The sequence below is a fragment of the Bos taurus genome, chromosome 16, assembly GCF_002263795.3.
Source record: "Bos taurus isolate L1 Dominette 01449 registration number 42190680 breed Hereford chromosome 16, ARS-UCD2.0, whole genome shotgun sequence".
NCBI classification, from domain to species: domain Eukaryota; kingdom Metazoa; phylum Chordata; class Mammalia; order Artiodactyla; family Bovidae; genus Bos; species Bos taurus.
Genome location: NC_037343.1, coordinates 43882170 through 43888641, shown reverse-complemented (window position 1 = coordinate 43888641; position 6472 = coordinate 43882170). Strand labels below are relative to the sequence as shown.

The following is a 6472-nucleotide window of genomic DNA, read 5'->3' as shown; positions in this document are numbered from 1 at the left end:
TTTTTGCCTAACCAAGCCAAACTCCATTCCCGAATGCCCTTCTTCTTTGGCTCTGAGGAAGCTCCAACTGAGTGCCCAGCCCTCTTCTTTCACCCTGGCCAGCCAGGCCCCTCCTGTCCAGGGCCTGTGGTCCCAGCGCCCCCCAGGGGCAGGGGAGAGGCTGGGCCAGGAGGGGGCTGACTTATGTTTTCTTTCAAATAAAAACACAACCTTATTTTTCTTTACAAAAGCAGAAAAGGAAACCAAAAAAGATACCAACCTTTGAACTACACCTCAGTCTGTCTTGTCTTCATTTGCTTTGCTCAGGCACCAGACAGGGTTGTATGTGTTGGGGGAGGGTGGGTGGAGGCATATTCACTCTATACAGAGCCCAGGGTGAGTGGCCCAGAGCTCCTGGTGTTGAGTGGTGGGTACCAATGGCTGTGTTCCCAGAAGGGCTGAGGGATTTGAAAGGACATCAGCAGAGACATACTTTGCCGACAAAGGTCCATCTAGTCAAAGCTATGGTCTTTCCAATAGTCATGTATGGATGTGAGAATTGGACTATTAAGAAGGCTGAGCACCAAACAATTGATGCTTTCGAACTGTGGTTGGAAAGGCAAGACTCTTGAGACTCCCTTGGACTGGAAGATCAAACCAGTCAATCCTAAAGGAAATCAACCTGAACATTCATTGGAAGGACTGAAGCTGAAGCTCCAATAGTTTGGCAATCTGATGCGAAGAGCTGACTCTGGAAAAGACCCTGATGCTGGGAAAGATTGAGGGCAGATGTCTGGGGAAGGAGAAGGGGTAGATAGGATGAGATGGCTGGATGGGATCATCAACAATGGACATGAGTTTGAGCAAACTCTGAGAGATGGTAAAGGACAGGGAAGTGTGGCGTGCTGCAGTCCATGGGGTCACAAAGAGTCAGACACGACTGGGCAACTGAACAACAATCAGCTACCTGGGTGGGCCTGGGCGGGAGGGTGAACTGGAGCAGAGATAGGAGGCCCTGGGTAAGCAGCGAGAGCAGGGGTTCAGCCGGCTCTTCGCCTTTCCCAGCCGGTGGCCCCTGACCTGGCCCTGGATGATCCATGTGACAGACCTTGTTTTCTGAGCCCACTTGGAATGGCCCAGCCATCCTCCCAGCAAGTGAACTTGGCACCAGCCTCCCCAGATGCACTGGTGGACCCCCAGCCCACACGCCAGCCCCAGTGGGCCCTAATGTAGCACTGGGAGGTGCCCCAGTGAGCTGGGAGCCTGGGTGGGAACCCCAGGGGCTGGCCTGCTGAGTGTCCCAGCACAGGTTCTGAGCCCAGGCTGCCCAGTGACCAGAGTCTGCATTTCTGTGGGCTTCAATTTGACTCTGAAGCAGGCCCACCATCCAGGGCTGATCTGGAGATGACTGAAGCACCCCACTATGGCAAAGGACTCATCCAGGCCCAGCACCTGTAGGGAGGGTGGTCGGTGGGTCCTTGTCTCCCTGAGGATGGCAGGGCAGGCTGTCTGACCGGCCCTGAGGACAGATGGGAAGGGACGGGCCCGAGCTGCTCACTCTGACCCGCATGGATCACAGCCAACCGTGTGTGGTAGCAGCAGGGCCAAGCCGCCCCAAATGTGTGTGCCTGTGTGCAACGTCACTTCAGTGTGCCTGACTGCGACCCTAAGGACTAGCCCTCCAGGCTCCCTGTCCATAGGATTCTCCAGGCAAGAATACTGCAGTGGGTTGCCATGCCTTCCTTCACGGGATCTCCTGCATTGGCAGGAGGGTTCTTTACCACTAGTGCCACCTGAAGATGGAGCCACAAACACATCTGAGTTCACTGATTTCACAGGTCTTGTGATGTCCTCTGAGGCTGTGACCTCAGGAGGCCAAAGGGCCCAGTTCTTAGCAGCCCTCTCCTCCAGGGAACCTGTGAGTGCATGCCCAGGAAGAACCCAAGGCTCCCTCAGAAGTCACACCCGGCCCCCTGCTCAGAGCTCCCACCAAGCCCTGCTCTGGGACAAGGAGACCCAGCGGAGAGGGCTGTGGGGAGATGCCCCGCTGGTTTCTGAAAGCGATGTAGATGTGTCTGTTATCCCCTCACTAATGTCATCTTCTGTTGTCTCCTTATGAAAGAGAAATAAGTTTATTGTAGAAAATCTACAAATACAAGTGAGCAAAAAAGAAAATGACCCATAATCTCACAATTAAAATATTGGTGTCTACTCTTTTTTTTTCTACATACGTATCTTCATATTTTCTTTTGTGAAAATGGCATCTCTCTGCCCGCCGCATTCTGCCACTTTGCTTCTCACTTTAAACTGTTACCGGCCTATTCCATATCAAGTGTGCTTGCTCATCCCTCTTACAGCGTGCCTTCCCGGAGAGCACAAGCAGGCAATCTGACCTTCCCTTACTGCCAAGCATCTAGACTCCTGCTTTTAATCATCGGGACAGGGGTAAGCATCTTGTGGGAACCTGCGTCTTCTGTACCTAAAGACTGTTCTTAGGATAGGTTTGGGGGGTTTTGTTCTATCACAGGTTTATCAGGAACCCAAAGCATTTTATATGCATTGCCTGGTTGCATTCTAGAAAGGAAAAGAAGGTGATCTAGGGTTTGGTTTTTTGTCTTGGGAGTTTTTTTCCCTTCAAAAATTCTTGATCCGACTTTAGCTTTGGATACCTGCACCTGGTTCCCAGACAACTTATGTGGTGGGATAGAAAGACGGTCGGAGGATCCAAGTTCCCTGGTCATGTTGGTAAAGAGATGGTCCCCGCCCCAATTCAGCCCCCAGGGAGGGACTTGGGAGTGGGGTGGGGGGGAAAGGAGGTGAGCAGGTGCTCAGCACCAAGTCCAGCAGAGAAACTCAGTTTTCATAGTCTGGGCGGCACGTGAGGTTGTATGTCAGAAAAAAGGTGTGCTGATTAGAAAAATCACCGACAGCATACCAGCCACCTTGCCTACTAGCTGTGTGACACTTGGAGCACTCCATGCAACATAAGTGGAAGGACCTTGGACCTCCTGTCCCCACTGAGGGGCAATCAGAGGCAGAAGCCCCCCGTTAGAGAATGTTTGGGGGGTCTGGAGTGGCTCCACTGCTGCAAAATGCTTTTTTTTGGCGGGGGAGGGGGCTGCACTGGGTCTTCGTTGCTGTGAGCAGGGGCTATTCTCTAGTTTCAATGTGGGGGCTTCTCATTATGGTGGTTTCTCTTGCAGAACACGGGCTTTAGAGTGCAGGTTCAGTAGTTGGGGCTTGAGGGCTTAGTTGCCTGGAGCCATGGGGAATCTTCCCGTACCAGGCATCGAACCCATGTCCCCTGCATTGGCAGTCGGATTCTTAACCACTGGACCACCAGGGAAGTCCTGCAAAATTGCTTTTTGTGGTAGCAGCTCTGAGGGCATTTTGTTACAGAGGGTAAAAGTGGGGGAAGCTGCTCTCAGCCCCCAAAGCATCTGACAGATGACAGCGAGTGGGCTAGATCACGGTGAAGGAAGGGAGAGAAACAGGATTCCGGTGCGTCTTCTTCATCCATAACTAGGTTTTCACAATAAGCATTGTGGTGTCCCTAGAGTGCTCCAGGCTGTGCCAGGCACTGGGGCTACAATGTTGGGCAGAACAGAGGTGTCCCTGCTCCCTGGGGGCTACGTAGAGCAGGAGGCCGGGCTTAGATAAGCACCCAGTGAGTACACAATGACACACCTTCAGGGCTTCGAAGTCATGGGTCATAGTCTCGAGGTTGGAGACGAAACTTTAAGGCAAGATGAGACAGGTCACTCTAAGTAGGAGTAAGTGCTTATGCAAAGGCCCCAGGGTGGCGTAAGGAATTGGAAAGTTACTGTGACAAAAACCCTGGGATGGAGGGTGTGAGTAGCTCCAGCTGAGCCCAGGAGAGCAGAAGCCACCCACAAAGGATGTCATTTGTCACCCACAAATGGCACATGAGGAATTTTAGACTTCATCCTAAGAGCAAAGGGAAAGCCAATGTCAAGTACAAGCAAGGGAGAGACAGGAGCAAACAAGCATTTTTAAAAGGTGACTCATCGGGACTTCCCTGATGGTCCAGTGGTTAAGAATCTGCCTGCAGCGGACATGGGTTCGACCTCACGGTCGGTGAAGACTCCACATGCCAAGGGGCAGTTTAGCCCATGAGCCACAACTGCTGAAGCCCTGGTTCCCTAGACCGTGCTCTGCGACAAGAGAAGCCACCATCATGAAAAGCCCTCGCGCCTCACCTACAGAACAGCCTCCTGCTCTTCACAACTAGAGGGGAAAAAAAAGCTGATGCAGCAACAAAGACCCAAGACAGCCAAAAATCAATAAGTAAATAAAATTATAAAAAATAAAAATTGTTCAATTTTTGGAGAACCAAGTAGGATCTGAGCCCAAAATTTATGAGCATAACAGCATTTCTGTATTTTGTCCTTTCCTTGACTTAACTGAATTACACAGCTTTGAATAACATCACCAACTCAATGGACATGAACTTGGGCAAACTCCTGGAGACAGTGAGGACAGGGAGGCCCGGCTTGCTGCAGTCTATCGGGTCGCAAAGAGTCGGACAGAACTTAGTGACTGAACAGCAACAGCAACAAGCTTGAATCGAATGTGGCAATTCATAATACGTACGTAGGGGCTTCCTGACAGCTTGCGGCACCTAAGCCAGAGTCAGGCAGCCTGTGCGTCAGGGTGCGCTGCTGGGGCCGCTCGGTGCCTCTGTAGAAAGAATTTCTTTAAGCAACTTGAGCTCTTCCATTCTAACACCAGTGGACCTTTCCAAGTTCGTCCATCTAAATCACACGTGCCAGCATAAATCCACGTGGCATAGCCCTCGCTCGCCCACCAAGTTGCCAGAACATTCCCTGAGAATTGCCAGATGCCACCAGGGGATGTGTGATTGCCTCCTTTCAACTTGCTTAGACATGATGCTGGAAGAAATAGGGGGTTAAGGGAAAGCTCGTGATTTTCTGGAGTTGACTTGATGACTAGATCTAGTCCCGGGCAGCCATCCATCACCGGTTAGGGCCTTTTATGACCTTGAGGCCTGCCTGCAGCTGCTGAGAGGTTTGCTGAGCGGGGATTGTGTCTGGAGATTCGATTTTCTGTTTGCAGAGACATCAACAGCTTATCATGAACTTGCAGCTCCCAAATTCACTGCAGTGGAGCCCAAGGAACATGGATCTCTAGTTTGACCTTAAAAATAGCAAAGTGGGCAGGAGAGTTGGGTTCAATATTTCATTTTTATTTGGCCCCTTCACTCCAATCTGCTAAATTACCAACTGCATTAGCTGATGACTTTATAGAAGGGCTGGTGTAAATGGCCCCAAGTGACCCCTGGCACAACCAAGCAGTATAGGAAGAGTCCACATCAGCAGGTCTCTTTTTCTGCTTCCGTGCTGAGCAAGCAGTAACCAGCCTGAAGTTGCTTCTCAACACATTTTGTTGACCTTGTATATTTCCCCCACAAAATCACTAGAACACATGGAATTGCTATGGATTTCCAAAATATTAGTCTATTTAAAAAGAAAATATAGAGAGTTTTTTCTAGTAGTAATATCAGTTTATTCATTGTGAAGATTGTACCAGATGCTAGCAATAGTGGACGCTAGATATAGGGTAAACAGGAATTCTGTGTGCCTTCTTTTCTGTAAATCTAAAATTGTTTCAGTGCTCGCTTCGGCAGCACATATACTAAAATTGGAACAATACAGAGAAGATTAGCATGGCCCCTGCGCAAGGATGATATGCAAATTCGTGAAGCGTTCCATATTTAAAAAAAAATAAAATTGTTTCAAAGTAAAATGTTTATTTAAAAAAAATTATTTCCAGAACTTGGGGGATCCTTGATCATTACAATAACACTGCTTAATGGAACGGTTGCTTTAATTATTTTTCTTATGCATTTTCCTCCTAATAAATATCCCTAATCTTCTACTTGATCCCTAACTCATTATTAGAAACACATCAGGGACTTCCCTGGTGGCTTGTGGATAAAAGTCTGCCTGCCAATGCAGGTGACATGAGCTCAGTCCCTGGTCTGGGAAAATTCCACACGCCAAAGCAACTAAGCCCAAGCACCACAATTCCTGAGCCCGAATGCTGCAATTACTGAAGTCTGTGAGCCTAGAGCCTGTGCTCAGCAACAAGAGAAGCCATCATAATGAGAAGCCCACCCACTACAACAAAGACTCAGCACAGCCAAAAACCAATCGATATGTTAATTAAAGAAATAAACCATAAAGAAACACACCAGCTAAATTTTTTGTAGTGTCTTTTTAAAGGTATTAACATTGTACATGATGGCAACTTAAAAGCTTTCAGCTTGCAACTAACTCAGACTTAGTTCAAACTGGACCAGATCCTCTTGTTGGAAACAACAGGAGAGACCACGGGACACATTTTACAGATGAGGAAACTGAGGCACTGCCTCTCCCCATGATGATACGCAACATCAGCAGGAATCTCATGCATGCTCTAGATTCCAGATCCTGAACTTGCCGACTTTTAA

General features: G+C 49.1%; 1 non-coding gene across 1 annotated transcript; it reads left to right on the top strand.

The window, feature by feature from the left end:
- The first annotated feature begins 5631 nt into the window (after positions 1 to 5631).
- Positions 5632 to 5738, top strand: LOC112441924 (U6 spliceosomal RNA). The gene has a single exon (XR_003029879.1). It is a non-coding gene; the product is annotated as a U6 spliceosomal RNA (small nuclear RNA).
- Positions 5739 to 6472: the final 734 nt, after the last annotated feature.